The sequence below is a fragment of the Amblyraja radiata genome, chromosome 46 (genome assembly GCF_010909765.2).
Source record: "Amblyraja radiata isolate CabotCenter1 chromosome 46, sAmbRad1.1.pri, whole genome shotgun sequence".
In the NCBI taxonomy this organism is placed as follows: Eukaryota; Metazoa; Chordata; class Chondrichthyes; order Rajiformes; family Rajidae; genus Amblyraja; species Amblyraja radiata.
In genome coordinates, this window is record NC_046001.1 from 5,622,596 (window position 1) to 5,648,615 (window position 26,020).

Below are 26,020 nucleotides of genomic sequence, written 5' to 3' on the forward strand. Positions count from 1 at the left end.
ATAAATGCAGAAAATACTGGAGATACTCAGCAGGTCAGGCAGCATCTCTGGAAAGTCAAACTGAGTTAACGTTGTCTTTCCACAGATGCTGCCTGACCTCCTTAATCTTTCCAGCTTTTTCTGTTTTTATTTAATATCTCTAGTACTTGCAGTTTTTTTAAATTTTCAATTACAGCCAGTGAAATGGAGATGGACCATAAAACCTAGAAACATAGACAATAGGTGCAGGAGTAGGCCATTCGGCCCTTCGAGCCTGCACCGCCATTCAATATGATCATGGCTGATCATCCAACTCAGTATCCTGTACCTGCCTTCTCTCCATACCCTCTGATCCCTTTAACCACAAGGGCCACATCTAACTCCCTCTTAGATATAGCCAATGAACTGGCCTCAACTTCCTTATGTGGCAGAGAATTCCAGAGATTCACCACTCTCTGTGTGAAAAATGTTTTTCTCATCTCGGTCCTAAAAGATGTCCCCCTTATCCTTAAACTGTGACCCCTTGTTCTGGGCTTCCCCAACATCGGGAACAATCTTCCTGCATCTAGCCTGTCCAGCCCCTTAAGAATTTTGTAAGTTTCTATAAGATCCCCCCTCAATCTTCTAAATTCTAGCGGGTACAAGCCGAGTCTATCCAGTCTTTCTTCATATGAAAGTCCTGACATCCCAGGAATCAGTCTGGTGAACCTTCTCTGCAATTGGATTCATATCACAGCATGTTAATGTCCAGCTACAGTTATTCGGTTTGCCCAGTTTAAACAGTATAGCTTATCTCTGCATCTCATTTTGTTCTGACTTCAAATATCATTGCTATATCCACCCAGACACCAGAATAAATTCAGGATAAGTACAGTTGCTGCAGTTGAAAACATAAAATACTTTTGTGCAGAAAATCTTTTCCATCGAGAAACTGCTGTTGTTAAAATATCAGACGACAAACACTGATTGATATTCTGCTGTCGAGTAAATTTATGCTATCCATCAGCTGAGATCGGGCAGACGCGCAGAGTCTCTTGCCCAGAGTAGAGGGATCAAGAACCAGAGGAGATTGGTTTAAGGTGAGGGGGGAAAGATTTCATAGGAGCCTGAGGGGTAACCTTTTCACACAAAGGGTGGTGGGGTGTATGGAACGAGCTGCCGCCAGAGTAGGTAGTTGAGGCAGGTACTATCCCAACGTTTAAGAAACATTTAGACAGGTACATGGATAGGACAGGTTTAGAGGGATATGGGCCAAATGCAGGCAGGTGGGACTAGTGTAGATGGGACATGTTGGCCGGTGTGGGCAAGTTAGATTAGATTAGATTAGATTCCTTTATTGTCATTCAGACCTTTCGGTCTGAACGAAATTACGTTGCCTGCAGTCATACACAGAACCAACAAAAACAAAACATACAATAAACACAAATGAAACATCCACCACAGTGAGTTCACCAAGCACATCCTCACTGTGATGGAGGCAAAGTCTTAGTCTCCGTCTCTTCCCTCCTTGTTCTCCCTCTGCGCTGAGGCGATCGATCCAGGCCGAAGATGCCGCCCTCCAGTCCAGTGGACCTCCGTGGTGATGTCGCTGCCGCCGAAAGCCCGAAACGCCGTCTCCGCTCCGAGACGGCCCGCCACAGCTCCGGGTCCCGCAGTCTCCGCTCCGGGCCGCTGCCCCAGCTCCGGGTCCCGCAGTCTCCGCTCCAGGGGCCGCCGTCCCAGCTCCCGCAGTCTCCGCTCCGCGCCGCTGCCCCAGCTCCGGGTCCCGCAGTCTCCGCTCCGGGCCGCTGCCCCAGCTCCGGGTCCCGCAGTCTCCGCTCCGGGCCGCTGCCCCAGCTCCCGCAGTCTCAGCTCCGGGCTGCTGCCCCAGCTCCGGGCCAGTCGCTGCCTCAGCCCCGAAGACGGCCAGCCTCTCGTTGGTGAGTCCTGGCTGGCTCTGCCTCCGGAGCCTCGGGGTCAGTCGCAGGCTGGAGGCCACCAGCTCCGCCATTAGGCCTCAGCGCAGACGGAGGCAGAGAAGGGGGATACGACACGAAAAAGTCGCATTCCCCCGAAGGAAGAGACAGAGAACATGTTTCACCACCCCCCCCCCCCCCCCCCCCCCAACACAACCCAACAAACTAAAGTTGGGCTGAAGGGCCTGTTTCCATGCTGTAAGGCTCTATGACTCTATGAGAAACAATTAAAATAACACTGTGTGAATAAACCTCCTTAAGGGCCTGTCCCACCAGCATGCAACTCCATGCGGCAAGCACGACCTAACGTGGTCGCCTGAGCTGTACGGCCTCGCGGGGCACGTCCCACTTCGATCGCCGGAGCCGTATGGAGTTGTGCGGAGCTGGTCCCGACATCACGCGGGGCTCCGAAAAACTGACCGTGTTCAAAAATTCTGCGCGGCAACGGCCTGCCGGCCCGCAGCTGCCTCGACGCCGTACGCACCGTTTCGACGGGCATACGCAGCGTCTCAACGCCAGACGCAGCGTCTTGACGCCGTACGTCACGCGCGAACTTCCCGCGGACTTCGCTCGAACTTCACGTCACTCACTCGACCTCCGCGCGGCCCCCGCTTCTGGTTTGGTCGCGCTTGCCGCATGCAGGTCGCATGCTGGTGGGACAGGCACTTTACTGAAATCACCATCAGTCAATGTTGGCTTGACTTTTGAGGATGTTGAATCCTTTGGATGTTTTGGCTTCCTCGCTGTTTCCCCGACTCCTATCTGTATTCATCTAGGATTAGTTTAATTAATCCGATAGCCAAAAAACTGCTCTCAAGTTAACCAGGCCAATTTTTCCCCCCCATTTCCCTCGCATCCATCTTGAAGATTAAGTGCTGTCCTTTACAAAGGGAATTCTTAGCCTTGGAATAACATACCACAGTTTCCCCATACTTTGTTCTCATTCTGGAGGCTGATGATGAGACTCTGATGGGTAATACGAAATAGAATAATAATCAATTTGAGTACGACTAGGGATAACCATAAAGAATGTAAGCTTTGAAATATAACGACACAATGAAGTACAATAAATTAAATACAAGTATGATATTGTTTGGAGGGAAAAGATTTTCTTTTAGAACTTTTGTAGCTTAGTGGGGCTTTTTAATATTTCAAGTTATTTGAAGCATATTGCTCTTTGATTGTGTTTATTGTGTTTATTGAAAATTTTGCTTGAACGCATATTTTTGGTAAAGGGACAAATTCTTCGCAGTATTTTACTAAGTGGATTTATATAAACAATATTTACAAAGGCTAAAGTTATTTTTTAAATGTTAATTCATCGTTTAAGGATTATACATTGTCTTGCAGAAGATGAGAAGCATGCACTGGAAGATTAGAAGGCAATGAAAAATGTTTGTCCCACGAAGCAACCACAGTTTTATCAGATGTTCCTGTTTGTTTGAGAAATAATCATCCAACACCAAAATTAGAAACAGATTTAAGTTCAGACAGAAGTTTTAAACCACAACAGAACATTTCAAAAAGCCATGTCCATACCATATAAAGAGACAGCTTGAGCCTCACCAACAAGAGTTTCATGTTGAAAGATGTGCTCGTTATTAACTGGATCCCAGCACTTTGTTGGTATCCTGAGCTGGCCTTTATCATTAAACCATCACTAACGCAAAGCAAACAAGACTCCTGGAGGCTTCCTTGTACATGGCAACTGCACACAGTCTTCTTACAGGTCTCCATTGGAATTCATTTTCACTTTGCATATTTGCAATAGTTGAGGTGTAAAAATATTTATCTTCAAGCTTTTGCTCCGTTGCAGGCCAGAGGATCGGTAGCATTAACTGTGCGGCATTTACTGCCCCCCTCCCCCCCCCCACACAGGCAAATTATTAGGTAGGTTAATCAAAGGCTTGGTTGGTGGGGAGAGAAATGGGGTGGTGGAGGAGTGGGTGGGAGGGCAGTGGGGGAGGTGACGAAAGGGTGTGGGTCCACGAGGAGAAGATCAAAGTAGCTTTGGCACGATCTTTACAACTCCACAACTCTTGTCCTTTTCACTCATACTTTCTCTTCTTCACAATTAATCACATTCTGTCCCTTCCCCCCCTCCCCCCCCCCATCCCCCATCCCCCAGAATGGGGGGGTTCTTAGACTGCCTGGATTTGCCCACATAGTTCGCATGTCATGTCTCGGCTAGACTCGAATAGACTGCATAGACTCGGCTTGTACTCGCTAGAATTTAGAAGATTGAGGGGGGATCTTATAGAAACTTACAAAATTCTTAAGGGGTTGGACAGGCTAGATGCAGGAAGATTATTCCCGATGTTGGGGAAGTCCAGAACTAGGGGTCACACAGTTTAAGGATAAGAGGGGAGTCTTTTAGGACCGAGATGAGAAAAACATTTTTTTTCACACACAGAGAGTGGTGAATCTGTGGAATTCTCTGCCACAGAAGGTAGTTGAGGCCACAGTTCATTGGCTATATTTAAGAGGGAGTTAGATGTGGCCCTTGTGGCTAAAGGGATCAGGGGGTATGGAGAGAAGGCAGGGATGGGATACTGAGTTGGATGATCAGCCATGATCATATTGAATGGCGGTGCAGGCTCGAAGGGCCGAATGGCCTACTCCTGCACCTATTGTCTATGTTTCTATGTCTCTGTCTTACGGTCTTTCATCTGTCCCAACTCATTCCACCTTTTGACTCAGCAAGGCTGAATGAAGTGCAGTGGATCAAAAATATGTGAAAATAATTCACTCTGTTCAAACGCATTCTATTGAAATAATGACCACGGTCGTTTAATGAGGAATATCTTCCAGCTTCAGAGATAATAGCAATAGGTTGTGGCATTCAACACAGATCAATCATCAGTACACTTCAGATTAAGACTTCCTCCTACTTCAAAGTTTTACTCTTAAGATGTCTTTACAATGTGTTTTATAAAAATAGAATCAAATTTCCTTGTAAAACTATTATGACTGGCACCAACTTCATAAGAGGATGACATGTCTTGAGTGTGAAGCTCTTATCAAGCCAGAATCTTTGATTAGTAGCGTGCCAACCATCTGTTTTCGGAGATATTAAAAGTCTCTCTAATACTTTAATCATTTGTTTTTTTGTTTTTTTTAAATTCCGTGAGAGGAATGATTTTCAGTTCAGACGTGTGTTCAATGACTTAATAGATTATCCAATAGTGACTGTAACTTGTCTTTGTTAGTGTAATACCTGCCAAATAAGCTGCTGGCAAAGATAGCTTAACTAGCAAACAGTACTGTTTCGGCACGATTACATTAGAAGTGACAAAACAGAGTTTGACCTAACCTAAGTGAAAACAGGCTTGCAATACGAGTTCTTTTTTTTATTGGTCATAGAATCATACAGCATGGAAACAGTCCATTTGGCCTGTTGAGTCCATGCCAATTACCAAGCAACCACTTGCACTAATCTCATTTTATTCTTCTCGCAGTCCCATCAACTGCACCACCCACCGACAAACTAGGGGCAATTTACAGAGGCCAATTAATCTACCAACCCACAGGCCTTTGGAATGTGTAAGGAAAACAGAGCAACTGGAGAAAAAAAACAATGCAGTCACAGGGAGAACGTGCAAACTCCACATGGGCAGTTTTGCAGAAAGTAAACGTTTTACTTTTAAAAACAGGATAAGCAGTGGTAGAACTGCTGCCTTACAGCGCCAGAGGCCCGGTTTTGATCCTGACTACGGGTACTGACTGCGCGGAGTTTTACGTTCTCCCTGTGGCTGCGTGGGATTTCTTCGGGTGCTCCGGTTTCCTCCCACACTCCAAAGGCGTGCAGGTTTGTAGGTTAATTGGCTTCAGTAACATTGTAAATTGGCCCTAGTGTAGGATAGTGCTGGTGTACGGAGTGATCGCTGGTCGGCACGGACTCGGTGGGCCGAAGGGCCCGTTTCTGTGCTGTATCTCTAAACTAACCAAGCGGTGGACCTGGAATCAAGCTCAATATTTTAAAAAGTACCTGAATGATTGCTTAAAGCAGGGCTACGGACTGGGAAACTGGATGAAGGATTAACCCCAATTCCGCATGGAGACTCAACGGGCAAATGACCTTGTTCTCTGATTCTGTTTAGGAAAGAAAGTGTCTGTTCTGTTAGTGTGGTGGTGAGATTCACTCAGAATTCCACCCTTCTTCTGTTGTTACTTTTCAATTGTTCAATATCCAAAGGAAACTAAAACTACTACTTTGGCTTTCGAAATGCCTGCACCAATTGCCAAGGGCACCCCTCATTGACATGGTTTGGCTTCAATTTGTTAAAACAAAGCCAGTTTCGCGTAGAGGATTTAATAGCAAAAATCAGGGTGCCCAACCCAGCAACAAGCAGAAGTTGAGAGAGGCTTCCAACATTGACACCTGCCTCTGAAACAGGTTCATGGACAGGTTTCCAATGCCTAGTCACCAAAAAAATTGACAGAAATATTTAAGAGGAAAACCCACATCAAAGGGCTCATCCAACAGTTTCAAAATGCCTGCTGATTCAGAGATGAAACTGTATCCGTTCAACAAGGTGATTGGTGTTCCAACATTTTTCCAAGTGTTTTAATACAAGACAGAACTCGGGATTTAACAAACATTAAACTATCAGGTGGCAACGTGATGCAGTTTGGACATTGAATCGGATGATTTATTATCACTTGTTGGCTGTGACTGGATCCAGATTGATTTAAAGTGACCATTTGTTTGTGATTTAGAAACAAGGAACTGCAGATGCTGGTTTACACAAGAGGACACCAAGTGCTGGAGTAACTCAGCGGGTCAGGCAGCATCTGTGGAGAACATGGATAGGTGACGTTTCATAGAGAGCTGGAGTAACTCAGCGGGTCAGGCAGCATCTGTGGAGAACATGGATAGGTGACGTTTCACAGAGTGCTGGAGTAACTCAGCGGGTCAGGCAGCATCTGTGGAGAACATGGATAGGTGACGTTTCACAGAGTGCTGGAGTAACTCAGCGGGTCAGGCAGCATCTGTGGAGAACATGGATAGGTGACGTTTCACAGAGTGCTGGAGTAACTCAGCGGGTCAGGCAGCATCTGTGGAGAACATGGATAGGTGACATTTCAGGTCATGACCCAGCTTCAGACTGACTATAGATGGGGGGAGAGGAAAGCTGGATGAGGGGAGAGGGGGGGAGACGCAGGACACAGCATGGTCACAGGCGAGGTTTTGGTTTGGGATGGGCAGATGGTTGAAACAAAGGCCAGAGATTAAAGCAGGAGGTGTGAGGCAGACTAATTGAAGAGTTACAAATTGTGAAGCCAGAGGAAGGAATGTGGGAGGGGGAGGAGAGTAAAAGGTGTGTGTGCTGCTGGACAGGAGGGTGGGGGAAGGGTGCGCGGGGGAGAAAGGGGAGGAGTGTTTAGTGTGATTTACAAATACAGCGTGGAAACAGGCCCTTCATCCCACTGAGTCCGTGCTGACCAATAAACACCTGTGTACTCGTTGTCCCAGTTTCGCATCCTACACACCAGGGACAATTTACAGAAGCCATTTAACCTATAAACCCGCACGTCTTTGGAATGTGGGAGGAAACCAGAGCACCTGGAGAGAACCCACCCAGTCACAGGGAAAACATTCAAACTCCATACAGACAGCACCTGAAGTCAGGATCAAACCTGGGTCTCTGGCGCTGTAAAGCAGCAGTTCTACCGCTGCGCCACTGTACCATTCTTAATGTGGAGGTGAAAGGGGAGGGGGGGGGGGGGTGAGTTACATAGAAGTATAGAAAATAGGTGCAGGAGTAGGCCATTCGGCCCTTCGAGCCTGCACCGCCATTCAATATGATCATGGCTGATCATCCAACTCAGTATCCTGTACCTGCCTTCTCTCCATACCCCCTGATCCCTTTAGCCACAAGGGCCACATCTAACTCCCTCTTAAATGTAGCCAATGAACTGGCCTCAACTACCTTCTGTGGCAGAGAATTCCACAGATTCACCATTCTCTGTGTGAAATTTTTTTTTCGGTCCTAAAAGATTTCCCCTTTATCCTTAAACTGTGACCCCTTGTTCTGGACTTCCCCAACATCGGGAATAATCTTCCTGCATCTAGCCTGTCCAACCCCTTAAGAATGTTGTAAGTTTCTATAAGTTGTTAGAGGTTACCTATAATCGGAGAATTCAATGTCCATTCAGTTGGATTATAAGATGCCCAAGTGGAATCTGAGTTGTGAGCTCATGATTTTATGATTCTTATGATTGTTTATCTTGAGTGTCGGAACATGTTCCTCCTCCACTGACCTCTGTGATTCAAACTGGAAAATGTGATGCTGGCAGGATGGGAATTTCTGCAAATCATCTCCAGTTAATCAATGACCCTTAGGGCCTCGACCTGAAAAACATCACCCATTCCTTCTCTCCAGAGATGCTTCCTGTCCCGCTGAGTGACTCCAGCTTTTGGTGTCTCTCTTCGGTTTAAACCAGCATCTGCAGTTCCTTCCTACACATAAAGATTATGGGAGACCAGCAGGCAGGTGAAGCCGAGGATAAGATCAGATCAACCACGATCTTATTGAATGGTAGAGCAGGCTCGAGCAGCCAGCTCCTGCTCCTATTGTTCTTAACAGGAGGAGGTGGGAGTGGTCACAAATATACTGCACTGCGGAGGCCAAATAGTGGCCTCCGGCTTCCACTGGAAGCTTGGCCGCTTATGGTCTCACCTATCCTGTACAACTGGGTCTTGGTGAGACCACACCTGGAGTATTGCGTACAGTTTTGGTCTCCTAATCTGAGGAAAGACATTCTTGCCATAGAGGGAGTACAGAGAAGGTTCACCAGACTGATTCCTGGGATGTCAGGACTTTCATATGAAGAAAGACTGGATAGACTCGGCTTGTACTCACTAGAATTTAGAAGATTGAGGGGGGGATCTTATAGAAACTTACAAAATTCTTAAGGGGTTGGACAGGCTAGATGCAGGAAGATTGTTCCCGATGTTGGGGAAGTCCAGAACAAGGGATCACAGTTTAAGGATAAGGGGGAAATCCTTTAGGACCGAGATGAGAAAAACTTTTTTCACACAGAGAGTGGTGAATCTCTGGAATTCTCTGCCACAGAAGGTAGTTGAGGCCAGTTCATTGGCTATATTTAAGAGGGAGTTAGATGTGGCCCTTGTGGCTAAAGGTATCAAGGGGTATGGAGAGAAGGCCCCTTCTGAGTTGGATGATCAGCCATGATCATATTGAATGGTGGTGCATGCTCGAAGGGCCGAATGGCCTACTCCTGCACCTATTTTCTATGTTTCTAATGCCGTTACCCAGGACAGCACGAGGAGCCGTACCTCAGGGCGGGAGAAGCGGGGCAAAGACAAAGGAGAGTCTCCCAATGAGATTTGGATGTGACACAAACATTGTTTGTCATGTCAGCTGACAGCAACGGAGTATTTCGCTGAAATATTAGACCTTTTTGACAGGATATCATCTTCATTACAAAATACTATCAGGCAGCCGGGGATACATTACAAAGTGTTAGTGGATCCTTTACTGGATTTGAGCTTGTATACACACTTGTGTCTGTCTCATTAATATCCACAATGGCCCCTAAGCATCTTTTGGACTGAATGCCTCTTTGTACTCCATCCCTGACCAATGACCAGGCATTGTTGTCAAGATCTTTAAAGGCAGTGCTGGGCATGTTGCACGCACAGGGTTAATATTTTTAAGTCACAGAGTCTCCCTTTGAAGCTGTGAATGAGTAATGGGATGCCATAAACCTGACACACAGGCCCCAGAGGCTGCTCCAGCACTTCCAGCTGTTTGATCTTTCAGACTTACCTGTGGTTCGGCACAGGCTCCTTCTATTGTGGGAAAGCATTGCACAGGCTCCTGGTTATGAAATACAAATTGCTTTTGATTATCGGCGGGGGACGGGGGAATGGGTGAAAATGTGCAAGTCGGCCAGCTCCTTCTGCATTTCAATGTTTGCTTTCAGTTTTCAGGAAATTTGCAGATCGGAATCTCTTTCCATTGTACTGGGGCACGCAGATTGTATTAATGATTAAAGGCAAATGCAGGAAGCACTAAATGCGCATTTAAGTGCATCAAAATAACTGGTGACTTTCACCAAGAGTTAATAGTTTTGGCCTGACCGACCTGATACCTTTTCCAGGCATTGACGTTACAAAATAGTTGCCTTTTATGAGCAGAAATGATTGTGTATTAATTGTGCCAATCCATCACACCAACCTGATGTTCCGTCTTGTATCGTTTTGCCAACTTTCTGCTATTTGACCACTTGTTTGCATTCACTCACTGTTTCATCAAAGAATTGTCATAGTCATAGAGTTATTCAGCGCAGAAACAGGCCCTTTGGTCAAACTCATAGAAACATAGACAAAGAAACATAGAAAATAGGTGCAGGAGTAGGCCATTCGGCCCTTCGAGCCTGCACCGCCATTCAATATGATCATGGCTGATCATCCAACTCAGTATCCCATACCTGCCTTCTCTCCATACCCCCTGATCCCTTTAGCCACAAGGGCCACATCTAACTCCCTCTTAAATATAGCCAATGAACTGTGGCATCAACTACCTTCTGTGGCAGAGAATTCCAGAGATTCACCACTCTCTGTGTAAAAAATGTTTTTCTCATCTCAGTCCTAAAAGATTTCCCCCTTATCCTTAAACTGTGACCCCTTGTTCTGGACTTCCCCAACATCGGGAACAATCTTCCTGCATCTAGCCTGTCCAATCCCTTAAGAATTTTGTAAGTTTCTATAAGATCCCCCCTCAATCTTCTAAATTCTAGCGAGTACAAGCCGAGTCCATCCAGTCTTTCTTCATATGAAAGTCCTGACATCCCAGGAATCAGTCTGGTGAACATTCTCTGTACTCCCTCTATGGCAAGAATGTCTTTCCTCAGATTAGGAGACCAAAACTGTACACAATACTCCAAGTGTGGTCTCACCAAGACTCTGTACAACTGCCGTAGAACCTCCCTGCTCCTATACTCAAATCCTTTTGCTATGAATGCTAACATACCATTCACTTTCTTCACTGCCTGCTGCACCTGCATGCCTACTTTCAATGACTGGTGTACCATTTCAGTGTCTCGTTGCATCTCCCCTTTGCCTAATCAGCCACCCTCATCCTAACAGGCCCTTTGGTCCGACTCACACTAACCCTAAACCTAACCCTAACCCTAATTGGACTTGGTGATGTTTTTGGTTGAGACCCTTCTTCAGACTGGCTCTCGACCCGAAACGTCACCAATTCCTTGCATCCATAGATGCTGCCTGTCCCACTGAGTCACTGCAGCATTTTGTGTCCATCTTTGGTGTAAACCAGCATCTGCAGTTCCCTGCTACTTCTTTCTCTTTCAACTGATAGCAAACTGCAAGCCATTTTCACACATTCTCCCTTTCAGCTAGGGTCTGTTTGGAGAAAGCAGTTTGAACTTCCTGACACTGGCTGTGAAATAGTGGTGACAACAAAGCTGGGGTGATTAACTCGAATCAGACCTTGTTACAGCTTTGAACAAAGGAGACAAAATCCAGACGTGAGGCTTTTGACATCAAGGCACTGCTTATAAAGAAAGCCATGAGCATTTCTTCCGAGTAGCTTTGAAGGATCAGCTGAACTTAATGGGTCTTTCCATTTGCTGACCTCCTTTCCACTAACATAGCTGAGAGGTAAGATTTCACTTTCACATGTATTGTGAAGCATTTCATTTCCATACGTTGCCCTTGCTATACAACCTGCCTTTACTTGGCTGCCTTTACCCTTAAGGTACAGATTGACATCTGTGCAGGATTCCTGACAGTTCGGAGATGTAGTTGACAGCGTTAAATATTACAGACAGTCCAACTTAGAACGTAGAACAGTACACTACAGCACAGGAACAGGCCCTTCGGCCCACATTGTCGGTGCTGAGCATGATGCCAAGATAAACTAATCTGCCTTCACGTGATCCATACCCCTCCATTCCCTGCATATCCAAGTGGCAATCTTCAAGCCTCTTAAATACCACTATCGTACCTGCCTCCACAACCACCCCTGGCAGTGCGTTTCAGGTACCCACCACCCTCTGTGCGTAAAAATAAACACTTGCCTCGCACAGATCCTTTAAACCTTGTCCCTCTCACCTTAAAGCTAAGCCTTCTAGTCTATGACATTTCACGACTGCGGTCTGGATGTCTTGTGGCTATCCAGTTATTGGCTTTTACACTGAAGAGTGACCCTTGCCTAATATTCTCCCCCCCCCCCCCCCCCCGGGGCTGTTGCCAGACCATGCACTGATAGGCGGTTGAATGACCTGTTCCAAAGTGGATATTTTTAAGGCAGAGATATTTTTAAGGCATTACATTTTTGATTAGTACTGGTGTCAGAGGTTATGGGGAGAAGGCAGGAGAATGGGGTTCAGAGGGAGAGATATATCAGCCATGATTGAATGGCAGAGCACACCTGATGGGCCGAATGGCCTAATTCTACTCCTATCACCTTAATAATTACCTTATTACCACAGATGTCCTTCACACTGCTTCATCTCCCAGTTTGACCTGGTCACCCCTACTGAAATCTCCAAACTCATCAGCCCTTCCAAACCCACTACCTGCTCCCTCGACCCTCTCCCCACTCCCCTGCTGAAGTCCTGCCTCCCCGTTCTCTGCCCCTACCTCACTAATCTCTTCAACTCCTCATTGTCCCAAGGAATTGTCCCCTCCGCTTTCAAAACTGCTGCTGTTACACCAATCTTAAAGAAACCTGGTCTTGATCCCTCCTCTCTCATTAACTACTGCCCAATCTCAAACCTCCCCTTTCTTTCAAAAACCCTGGAGCGTATCGTTGCGTCACAACTTCATTCCCACCTCCTTGCGTATAACCTATTCGAACCCCTCCAATCTGGCTTTCGCCCCCTGCATAGCACAGAAACTGCTCTCCTCAAAGTCCTCAACGACCTCCTCACCTCTGCTGACACTGGTTCCCTCAACATCCTCATCCTCCTCGACCTGAGTGCAGCCTTCGATACAGTGAACCATAACATCCTGCTTACCAGACTTGGGGACCTTGGCATTGAAGGTTCTGCACTCAGCTGGCTCTGTTCCTACCTTTCCAACAGATCCCACTTCATCTCTCTCCACAACCACACCTCTGCTACAGCCACAGTCACTCAAGGCGTTCCCCAAGGCTCCGTACTCGGCCCCCTCCTCTTCATCATCTACATCCTCCCCCTTGGTCAGATAATCCGCCACTTCAACCTGGACTTCCACTGTTACGCCGATGACACCCAGATCTACCTCGGCACCAAATCCCCCCCCCCCCCCCTCTCCCATATCAACTCCTGTATGTCAGCTATAAAAACCTGGATGCAACATAACTTCCTCAAACTCAACAGCGATAAAACAGAATTCCTCCTCATAGGCTCCAAATCCACACTCAGCAAAATCAATAACCCCACTCTCACCATCGACGGCACCACTGTCTCCCCATCTCCCCAGGCCCGCAACCTTGGCGTGATCTTTGATTCCACCCTCTCCCTTGAGCCTCACATCCGCCATGTCATTAAAACCTCCTTCTTTCACCTCTGCAACATCGCCAAAATCAGACCCTCTCTCACACCTCCCGCTGCTGAAAGACTCATCCATGCCTTCATCTCCTCTCGACTGGACTACTGCAACTCACTTCTCCTTGGCATCAGCTCCACCTACATCAACCGACTCCAACTGGTCCAGAACGCAGCCGCCCGACTCATCACCCACACCAAATCCTGGCATCACATCACTCCAGTCCTCAAACAACTTCACTGGCTTCCCATCTCCCACCGGATCACCTACAAAATCCTGGTCCTCACCTACAAAGCCCTCCACCATCTGGCCCCCCCATATCTCACTGACCTCCTCTCCCCCTACCAACCCTCACGGTCCCTCAGATCCACATCAGCCGGTCTCCTCTCCATCCACAAATCCAACCTCCGCAGTTTTGGGGACAGAGCCTTCTCCAGGGCAGCTCCCAGGCTCTGGAACTCCCTCCCCCAACATCCGCAATTCCGTGTCCCTCACCATCTTCCAGTCCCGCCTCAAGTCCCATCTCTTCACCTCTGCCTATCCTTAGCCCCACGTCCCCCTCCCTTTTCATCTGTGCATTAATTGCCTCATATTGTGTTTTGTATTGAATTCTGTCTTTAATTTGTGTACTAGTCATGTCTCTACTATTTATTTCATTCCGGTTACATGTTTTTCCTCTACTTGCTAAATTTTTGTAAGGTGTCCTTGAGACTCTTGAAAGGCGCCCATAAATAAAATTTATTATTATTATTATTAGATGTGAACCCAACTCAAGGAGACTGGCCAAATTCCCACTTAGATTTCAAATGCATGTATTGTATGTGGATATGATCATTTTAGGGGTTAAGTCATGAAATTAATATTCAATACTTGCATCTTTGATTCTGAGATGTAGCCAAATAATTTTAAATCAAGAGATAAATCTGAAAACTAAAAAGCTAGTGGTAGCAACATATTGTAAATACTTATGAGTATATGTTGCTCCAGACCCATTTTGGCAGCGCTGTGGTGCAACTGGAAGAGCTGTGGCCTCTACAACCAAATCCCGGGTCGATCCCGACTTCCGCTGCTGTCTGCGTGGAGTTTGCATGTCTGCCCTGTGACCGTTTGGAGTTTCCTCTGGTGCTCCGGTATCCTCCCACATCTTCAGGTGTGCGGGTTGGCAGGTTAATTGGTCATTGTAATAGCTTCTAATATGTAGCTAAGTGCTCCAATCTGGAGAAATCGATGGAAATGTGAGGAGAATTTTTATTTAATGAGACCTTCGGCACAGACTCGGTGCTATTTCTGTGAGTATCTCTCTACAATTCCACAAATGCCTATCTTACACCTATCCAATTTAATGCTCCTCACATACCCATCAACCACACGGAAATGCACACATTCCCAGAAACAAAACAGAGAAACAGGATCGAATCCCGGGTCACTGGAGCCACTGATCCAGAACTGGAGCCACTGAACTCCAGATCAACAGGTCAGAGCTTAGGATACTCTTCCAAATAATGTGGCCCTTAACCTAGCTTCCAATAACCTGGCCCTTAACTCCAAGAAGACCAAGGAGCTCATTGTAGCTTCAGGAAGTCTAGGGGCGGCACGCACACCCCCATCCACATTAACGGGACGGAGGTGGAACGTGTTTCTAGCTTCAGGTTTCTGGGGGTCAACATCTCCGATGACCTCTCTTGGACCCACAATACCTCAACTCTGATCAAGAAGGCTCACCAGCGTCTCTTCTTCCTGAGGAGACTGAAGAAGGTCCATCTGTCTCCTCAGATCCTGGTGAACTTCTACCGCTGCACCATCGAGTGCATCCTTACCAACTGTAGCACAGTATGGTATGGCAACTGCTCTGTCTCCGACCGGAAAGCACTGCAGAGGGTGGTGAAAACTGCCCAACGCATCACCGGTTCCTCACTCCCCTCCATTGAGTCTGTCCAAAGCAAGCGTTGTCTGCGGTGGGCGCTCAGCATCGCCAAGGACTGCTCTCACCCCAACCACAGACTGTTTACCCTCCTACCATCCGGGAGGCGCTACAGGTCTCTCCGTTGCTGGACCAGCAGGTCCAGGAACAGCTTCTTCCCTGCGGCTGTTACATTACTCAACACTGTACCTCGGTGATTGCCAATCAACCCCCCCCCCCCGGAAAAAAAAATTGCACTACTATGATGGTATGCACGTAAATATATTTATTTATTGCACATATTCTATGTCGCTCTTCTAGGGAGATGCTAACTGCATTTTGTTGTCTCTGTACTGTACACTGCACAATGTCAATAAAGTTTGAATCTGAATCTGAATCTGAATCTGTAAGCACAGCAAAAAATCATGAAATACTTGTGTATCGCACTCCTTTGGCCCTTGCTAATAATATAAATCTCTAGTTTAAAATGTTTTTTGCTAGTCTACCAGTATGGAATGGAAAAGAAAAAAATCTGCAGAATGTCCTAAAATGCTTTACAGACATTCTGAAGAAGAATCGCCTGTCTTGCAGAAAACCTGTACACAGCAAGATCCCACGGACAGCAATGCCATAATCGCCAGATAGTTTAGCTTGAGGGATATATATCAGCATTAGAACTTCCCTTAGTCTGTGTCAAAACAGCGCCACAGATCTGTGAAACAGACATGGCCTTGGGGTTACATCTCCTCTGAGAAGCCCTCGCTTCTGAAACCACAGCATTCCCTGACCACGGCACCAGAGGGTCAACTGAAGTCGCTGGCGTGAGACTCGAACCCGCAAGTCTTTCTGAATCACAGGCAAGGGCGCAAATCCACCATGTCAGAGCTGACACATACCGGCGTGGTCATGATATGATCAAATAGAAAAATATTGCAGAACACTGAAGTGAAGTGTTTACTGTCACGAGGTAGCGTGATGTGATAAATCATGACTCTCTAGTACACGCATAGGTAACACCGACTCTCCTTATTTGGGCATCGCCCTTCTATGCCGGCAGCTGTCGGTACATCCACCAGATGGCGTTTGATTCAATGTAGCGAGAGAAGTGTTGTATTTTCAAGGCAATTCACAACATCAGGAGAGATCGATTGTGGATTTCCAAGCGTCATATCAATCTGTTGAACGTGATTGAGTCCATGCCTGAATAGAACTCGTTGACAGACACAAAATGCTGGAGTAACTCAGCGGGACAGGCAGCATCTCTGGAAAGAAGGAATGGGTGACCTTTCGGGTCGAGACCCTTCCTCAGACTTCTCTCCTGAGACGCTGTCTGACCAGCTGAGTTACTCCAGCATTTTGTGTCTACCTTCGGTTTAAACCAGCATCTGTGGTTCCTTTCTACACATTTCGAACTCACCCACCGGAAAAAAAAGTCCATGTGTCACTTACCATTTACACACTCTTCACGTAAATGTTATTTCATGAAAAAGAATGTTTATTTATTTATTTATTATTGGACGTATCGTAAAAATAACACACCTGAAGGTTAGTTAATGTTAATAAGATTTCCCAGGGTTCAGATAAAGTTCATATTATTTTCAAGTTTGGCGAATTACCACTCAGTGGCGCGTTGCGTGGTAACCCGAGTCTTTGTTACCCTGTTTGTAAACACAGACAAACAGGAACGTCCCATTATCACAAAGAGATGCACGTAAGATAGACTTACAAGGTTGGAGTAACTCAGCCGGTCAGGCAGCATCTCTGGAGAAATGTACGTATCTGTGCTCAGGTGCATAGAAGTCTCATCATCTCCCTGCATCGATCTGAGTTATCTGTCTTCAAACAAGCATTTGGAGATACACAAAAATGCTGGAGAAACTCAGCGGGTGCAGCAGCATCTATGGAGCGAAGGAAATATGCAGCAGCATCTGTGGAGCGAGGGAAATTTCCTTCGCTCCATAGATGCTGCTGCACCCGCTGAGTTTCTCCAGCATTTTTGTGTACCTTCGAGTTTCCAGCATCTGCAGTTCCTTCTTAAAAGCATTAGGAGATTACTGCCCATTGCCTCATGCCCCCTGGTGAACCATTCAAAAACCTGAAACTATTAAATCCCACTTAATTACTATCCGTCTATCCACCCCGTGGCAGATAATGGAGTCTTCTTATTTTACCTGAAATTGAAGGGAAGGTGATGGGGGGGGCAAGCAATGTAGCAATTTGACTTATGTGAGGATCGATCTGTGGCGCTTCGTGTCCAAACAGGGAGAGTGCAGGCTCTCGCAAGGCTGCGCCGGGGGAACAATGGAGCCCACTGTCTTTGAGTTGACAATATGAGGCAGCGCTGTGTAACAGGTATGACTGAGCGAGTACATTTTCCTCCCCTCGGGGTGGTGTGGCGAACACTTATGCACTTCACCTGACCTCCGCCGAACTGCACTCACTCTAAATTCTGATCAGAGGGAGCTGACAATTCTTTGAGGTGTGGCATGCTTCTGCTCCAAAGGAGGACGGATTCGCCGGTTAATGTTTAACAACCAGCACCTCTGAAACAAATACATTGCGGAGTTCAGAGGAGACTGGATATTTAGCTCTGCACCCCTGGTGCCTCTGTCACTATAATTGATTTTAAAAAACAACGATTTATTCTTCACTGTATACACTGCACGTCACGCAGCATATTCGCAGGTGTAGTCACAAATTGCAGAACAATTACATCAGTCTGAAGAAGGGTTTCGGCCCGAAACGTTGCCTATCTCCTTCGCTCCATAGATGCTGCTGCACCCGCTGAGTTTCTCCAGCATTTTTGTCTACCTTACATCCACTGAGATCTGTCTTTTAGCGTTGCAAAATGCTTTACGTTAGCAAACAAAACGATAGGTGCGCCAAATCGGGGCAGGTGTTCAAATGTTTCAAGTTTGGAGCATTGTCTGAATAGCAATTTGAGAGTTTGATGTAACAGTCTTTGATTATTATTTTCGAAGAAAATCTAAAGCGAGTAGTGAATGTTGGGGTTATTCAGCTTAAGTTCCATTTGTGTGTTAAATGCCTGGAAATATCACAATCTAATTTAGAAACATAGAAAATAGGTGCAGGAGTAGGCCATTCGGCCCTTCGAGCCAGCACCGCCATTCAATATGATCATGGCTGATCATCCAACTCAGTATCCTGTACCTGCCTTCTCTCCATACCCCCTGATCCCTTTAGCCACAAGGGCCACATCTAACTCCCTCTTAAATATAGCCAATGAACTGGCCTCAACTACCTTCTGTGGCAGAGAATTCCACAGATTCACCACTCTCTGTGTGAAAAATGATTTTCTCATCTCGGTCCTAAAAGATTTCCCTCTTATCCTTAAATTTTGTCATGTAGTTGATGAGTTTTCTTATTCACTAAAGAAAAATGATTTCCAACATTCGATTGTTGGGAAATATTGTCACGGTTCGATTTATATTAAAAATGAAGTAAATTTTGATTCAGATACTTAATAATATAACGCATCACCAGAAAAGCTTAGACACAAAATGCTGGAGTAACTCAGCGGGACAGGCAGCAACTCTCGAGAGAAGGAATGGGTGGCGTTCATCTGCAGAAGGGTCTCGACCCAAAACATCACCCTTCAGAGAGGCCACCTGTCCCGCTGAGTTACTCCAGCATTTTGTGTCTATCTTCGATTTAAACCAGCATCTGCAGTTCTTTTCTATACAATCTTACATGGTTTTAAAACTGCGCATACACCAGTCTTAACTTAAAAGAATACAATTATACATCCTTGATTGATGCAAATTAATACTTGACCCGAACGCGGCCTGGCCATCTCGGGACCGATGGATCCAGTCCATATCTGTAAGGATTTGGGTTGGTTCAGCCTTGAAAGAAAATTAAGGGTCTGAAGAAGGGTTTCGGCCCGGAAACATTGCCTATTTCCTTCGCTCCATAGATGCTGCCGCACCCGCTGAGTTTCTCCAGCACTTTTGCCTGCCTTCGATTTTCCAACATCTGCAGTTCCTTCTTAAACAAGAAAATTAAGTAGTTGGGCTCGGATTGGACTGGCTCTTTTCAATAACTACGCGTATGTTCAGGAAGGCATGGGTAAGTGTACAGTCAGCCGTTAGTTGTGGCTGGAAATGTTATGTTCCTGGGGTGGAAAAAGAAACCAAGTGCTGGAGAAACTCAGCAGATCGGGTTGCACGAGTTGAAACTTCGTCTGTGTCCATTCCCTCCATTGTCGTCCATTCCTTCTCTCCAGAGATGCAGCCTGACCAGCTGAGTTACTCCAGCATTTTGTGTTGAAAATCAATCTACAGAGTCTTGTGGCTGCATATTTCCTGGACAAACTGGTTACAATCTGAAATTAAATACAAGGCCCAGCTAATATATAGCACACTACATTTATTTATTTATTTAAATACTGAATATAAGCATAGTTATTTAGAACCTGCCCAGTTCGAGCCCAATTTTCTTTCAGGCGATCCAGGAGGGCCAGACCCTTGGCCTCGACCTTTCTCATCCACACACCCCTCCTTCAACTGCACGGCGGACGATGCTGGGAGGCCGCTCCTTTTAGGCCTTGTGTAAGTAAGTAGCAGATTACGATTATGAAGCAAAAGCCGTGTTAATTAGTTTGATTTTCTTTTTTTTTTAAACGAGGGTCTTTACTCGCTGCCCAGACCCTGCGATGACCCCGTCACTTAGCAACATTCCCACTCCCCCGTCTTGCTGAAGACGTTGGAGAGGAGAGGCACCAATACCCCGGGCAAGTGAACAGCACAGGGTCACTCGGGGGTGGTGTGAGGAAACAGATAGGTTTCCTACCTAAGATAGACACAACAAGCTGGAGTAACGCAGCGGGACAGGCAGCAGCTCTGGAGAGAAGGAATGGGTGACGTTTCGGGCAGAGACCCTTCCTCAGACTGAGAGTCAGGGGAGAGGGAAACGATAGATATAGACGATGATGTAGAGAGATATAGTTATCTCTCTACATCATCATCACCCTATCCAGTTAAATCCTGACCAGCCCCAGATCAATACTGATCCCCAATCAGCAGTTAGAATGAACCAAATTATCAAACAATGTAAAGAAATGTATTTGGAACATTGGGATAAAGAAACCAAAAGGCAAAGCAGATTAGAATGTTACCGTGCCCTAAAAAGGGGTTATAAATTGGCAGACTATCTCTCAACTGTTAGAGACATAAAGCAGAGACAGACCCTCACCAAATACAGGTTAAGTGACCACTATTTGGCAGTTGAAAAAGGAAGACAGAAGAGATTCTGGCAACCAAGAGAAAACAGAATATGTGGCCACTGTGTGACAGATGAGGTTGAAACAGAGGTGCACTTCCTCCTAAAATGCAAAAAAATTGACAAAACAAGGAAAACATACTTTGACAAACTCAGTCTGGCAACCCCTGATTTTAAAGAACTAGATGATACACCAAAACTAAGAATAATCATTGGCAAAGGAAATACGGCACATCTTGGTGCACAATACGTAACAGCATGCCATAACCTGAGAGACGGTGAATGTCCAACATGCACATATGTACGCACACACTAATTGACATTAACTGACACTAAGAAATTAATATTGAATTGCTAAACTTGCTATTCTGTTCAAAGTCAAAAGTCAATTTCAAAGTAGCCTTTATTGTCATTCAGACCTGTCGGTCTGAACAAAATTTCGTTGCCTTGCAGTCATACATATAATATTGTACTGTTGTACTGCTTACAGCTGCAAGAACATGTAGCAATCAATAAAGGTCTATAGGCCTATTGCGAGTTTATGTACAGGGACATATCTATCCATGCACTGTATACTTGTATTTATACTTATGCATTTTAAATATGTATGTCATACTTTATACTTTGCCAATATAACAATGTATTTTTTATCATGCCAATAAAGTTTTTTAATTGAAAAAAAAAATTGAAATATGGAACAAATGAATGAAAGTAACAATGATAAAGGAAACGGGTCATTGTTAGTTGTAGCGAGGTGAGAATGAAAAGCTGGTGTGACTTGGATCGGGGGGGAATGGAGAGAGAGAGGGAATGCAGGGGTTACTTGAAGTTAGATTCAACCTACTTATCCCCTGTATAGATTCAAGTTCAAGTGAGTTTATTGTCATGTGTCCCTGTATAGTCAAATGAAATTCTTGCTTTGCTTCAGCACACAGAAAATAGTAGGCATTTACTACAGTACAGATAAATGTGTCCATATACCATGATATAAATATATACACACATGAATAAATAAACTGATAAAGTGCAAATAACAGAAAGTGGTTATTAATAATCAGAGTTTTGTCCGAGCCAGGTTTAATAGCCTGATGGCTGTGGGGAAGTAGCTATTCCTGAACCTGGTTGTTGCAGTCTTCAGGCTCCTGTACCTTCTACCTGAGTGTGTGGCCAGGATGGTGTGGGTTTTGATGATACTGCCAGCCTTTTTGAGGCAGCGACTGCGATAAATCCCCTCGATGGAAGGAAGGTCAGAGCCGATGATGGACTGGGCAGTGTTTACTACTTTTTGTAGTCTTTTCCTCTCCAGGGCGCTCAAATTGCCAAACCAAGCCATGATGCAACTGGTCAGTATGCTCTCGACTGTGCACCTGTAGAAGTTAGAGAGAGTCTTCCTTGACAATCCGACTCTCCGTAATCTTCTCAGGAAGTAGAGGCGCTGATGAGCTTTTTTGATAATTGCGTTAGTGTTCTCGGACCAGGAAAGATCTTCAGAGATGTGCACGCCCAGGAATTTGAAGTTCTTGACCCTTTCAACCATCGACCCATTGATATAAATGGGGCTGTGGGTCCCCCCTCCTACTCCTTCCAAAGTCCACAATCAGTTCCTTGGTTTTGCTGGTGTTGAGGGCCAGGTTTTGCGCTGGCACCATATGGACAGTTGCTCGATCTCTCTTCTGTATTCTGACTCATCCCCATCAGTGATACGCCCCACAATAGTGGTGTCGTCAGCGAACTTGATGATGGAGTTCGCACTGTGGTTCGCTACGCAGTCATGGGTATAGAGTGAGTACAGCAGGGGGCTGAGCACGCAGCCTTGAGGTGCTCCCATGCTGATTGTTATCGAGGCTGACACATTTCCACCAATACGAACCGACTGTGGTCTGTGGATGAGGAAGTCGAGGATCCAGTTGCAGAGGGATGCGCAGAGACCCAGTTCTGCGAGTTTGGTAACCAGTTTGGAGGGGATGATTGTGTTAAATGGCGAGCTGTAATCAATGAATAACAGCCTGACATATGGGTTTTTGTTGTTTTGTTGATTAACATGATAGGTAGGTGAAGTCTGGATAGGTAGATTGAAAACTATCCAGATAGGTAAGTGAAATCTGGAATATTCTCCCCTTCAAAAACTATTGACATTGGGAATTTGGGTGGGGAAGGGGTTGTCAATTAACACATTTTCAACCGGAATATTAATGGAACAAAATGTTGATTAAACAGATCAATTAGGCTGAATTCTGTTCAAATTGAATGGTGGGAAGGGTTGGAGGGCCTAAATGTTCATTTTTCTGTTCCTTTTCCCGGGCCACAATTCGACCCATTTGCCTTTGTCACTGCTCCAGAGCTTGAAGGAAAATCATCAGTTCTGCTTGGACATTGCCATTCTGGGAATTCAAGTGGTTCCTGAATTGCATTGAAATATATTGCCTCTGCCCTCCCCAAAACTACAAAACGGGGCACTTGGTTTTGGAATTATCATTGCTTTGTTAAAGCCGTTAAGACTTTTTTATTTCTTGCTGATGTTACTTCAAATAGTAAGAAGTAAGCCAAAGGTGAAAATGGGATTTGATTTCTTTTGGGAGTGGGAATTGATGTAACATCCTGCCCCCAGAAATTCTTTTGCGGTCTATAAATGTGCTCTAAACAAGGCCTGCCTGAGGGCCTGAGCCATATTCGGGCGCTGTGCATGAATCCCTCACTCTCTATAGTATAGATATAGAGAACTCAGATTTTGATCACAACTCATTACGGAAGAGTTGTTTTGAAGAATTACCTCCTGCGGGCTGCCAAAACCATAACCACCATCCTTAAAAGATAATGCAAACCCTACTCCACAATCAATCTCCGACTCTATCTTTGCTCCACTAGATGTCGCAGTGTGGGAGAGAGGCGATTTTGGTTTTGCTGCACATCAGATGGTCTTTTGGCTCATTTATGCGCAGTTTGGAGCTGGTTCAAGTGCTCTTTATTGGTCAACATATGATGGAAATGCCTGCAGATTCTCCAAAATGATTGTAACAATCTTGGTCACTAATCTCCAGTTCTGCAATATATTATTCACAAGGCTTAACATATGTGCAAAGCTGGCCGTTGCCAAGGGGAAAAAAAGTTAGACTTTGAAATCTTACTCAAGATTTGTTTACCCAAAAAACAGAAATAAAATCCAAGAATAATAGTCTCAGAAATGGTGCATAAAAACAGATTGAAATTTCTTGTCTCCCTCTAAGTTGAGTTTTTTTTTGCGTGCTAATGTTTCCCCGAGAGGAAGAGATGAACCAAGGGCCAGTTTTCAAGCTACTGATTTTACTTTGTGATATGTTATTCTTGAGTTTATGGTGAATTTTGAGAATTACAATTTTGAAAGACTATTTGTTTCAAGCAAGGAAGTTATTCTTGGCAGAGTACTTGGTATCATAACCCATCATTAGTATAGTTTACAACTTGTTTGACACTATTTTCTGCTATTATCGTGCCAACTGTTGTTTAGCTGGCTGCACTCGTTTGTTAATGTATCAGAGGAAATCCGTGTTTGCAGCTCTGCATGTGCTGCACTGTTTGTTCCATAGTTTGAGATAAACTGAAAACATTGTTTTAGATTTAGTTTAGTTTATTATTGTCATTCTAATATGATTGTAATATGAATTATAATACGAGTTGGCAATCAAGTTTTGAGCAAAACAAAGCAGGGATTTGATGTCAACTGGATGAAGGTTCATAGTGCAAGGGTATGCAACTCCCAAACCCTTGACTTCTACTACCTGACTTCTAGGAGAATGATCGGGTAGGAGATGCTGGGGAAAATCGCCCTACCTCCAGATTGAACCATATCACTGTTGTTTCATTGTCACTGGGTCTAAATCTTGGGCCTCCCAGCACTGTGGGAGTAGCTTCAATTGTAGACTGGTTGCAGTTGTTGAAGAAGGTGGCTCATCACCACCTTCTCTAAGGCAATTGGACTTGAGCAGTAAATGCCAGCAATAATCCTGTAAGTGAATGAAGCAAAGGCCTGGGCTAAGATTGAAAATAGGAGAGAGAACATGATAAGTGGTCCTCGAGAAGCAGTGAAGAGTGGGCGTCAAGATTGGGTTTTAACAAGCAGTAGGAAGACGAGGAAGTCTTATGGAGTTTAGGAGGACAGGAGGTTTCAAGTACCAGGACAGAACAAATTGGGAAAAGCATCGGTGGCATTATGTTTTGAATCGCTGGCCCAAATCAAAGACCCTATAGCAAGCAAGATAGACCACTCCTGCTAAATGCAATGGACTGACGTGTAGTACGCAAAGGAGTGGAACGTGGGCCTTTTTTTCATCCATTTTAGTAACCTGACCCGACCCGACTCGCAGTGTAATCAACATTGCGGGGGATCAGTTTGTGTTAATAAATTATAATTCAGAAAATGAGAAGAATATTTTTCCCAAATAACTTTTATTTTTACGAGGATGTCGATCTTTGGTGCGGAGACGGAAGCCGGTTACGGAAATGGGGCCAAAAATTCCCAATGCATCTGCCCATGACCGTACTATGTCTTTTTCGTCGGGTGAGGATCTTTGGCCTAAACCTTCCACAGGATGGCTCACCACCCGTGCTTGCCAGTTTCCTGCCTGTTAATCTTGCTCTTGCCTGAAGTGGGGCCCCAGACATGAACTTCTCCAGGAAGCCTACTCGCGGGTTGAAGCTTCCCTTCATAAGCCCCACCCCTGAACAACCCCGCCTGCTAGTTAAATAATGGTCCATGTTTCTGATGTTCACAAACAATTCAAAATGGGCTATGCCGAGCTTTGTGCTCCACTGCTGGGCTCGTGAGAAATTGAGTGTCAGAGAACAATGGTGCTCAGCTGTGGGTCTTTCACATTCAAAATCACTGATGTGGGAACCTTATATTTACACCCAATCATAAGGACTAGGAGTAGGTGCTGATTGTTTTTAAACAGACTTGAGGCAGTGAGCATACCACTAGGTCCACTGAGCCTTTCTTGCTCTTGATTTGGTCTATCTACGCCTCTAACCCAAAGCATTAGCAAAGGTGATTTTTAAAAAAAAATAGTATTTTCAAATTTCTCTGTTATTCCCTGTTAAATCTGTTAAGGTATAGGAGCCTGAAGACTGCAACAACCAGGTTCAGGAATCGCTACTTCCCCACAGCCATCAGGCTAATAAACCTGGCTCGGACAAAACTCTGATTATTAATAACCCATTATCTGTTATTTGCACTTTATCAGTTTATTTATTCATGTGTGTATATATATATATATATATATATATATATAATGGTATATGGACACACTGATCTGTTTTGTAGTAAATGCCTACTATGTTCTTTGTGCTGAAGCAAAGCAAGAATTTCATTGTCCCATACAGGGACACATGACAATAAACTCACTTGAACTTGAAATCATGTTCAATTGTTTCTGCTTCATTGGTCAT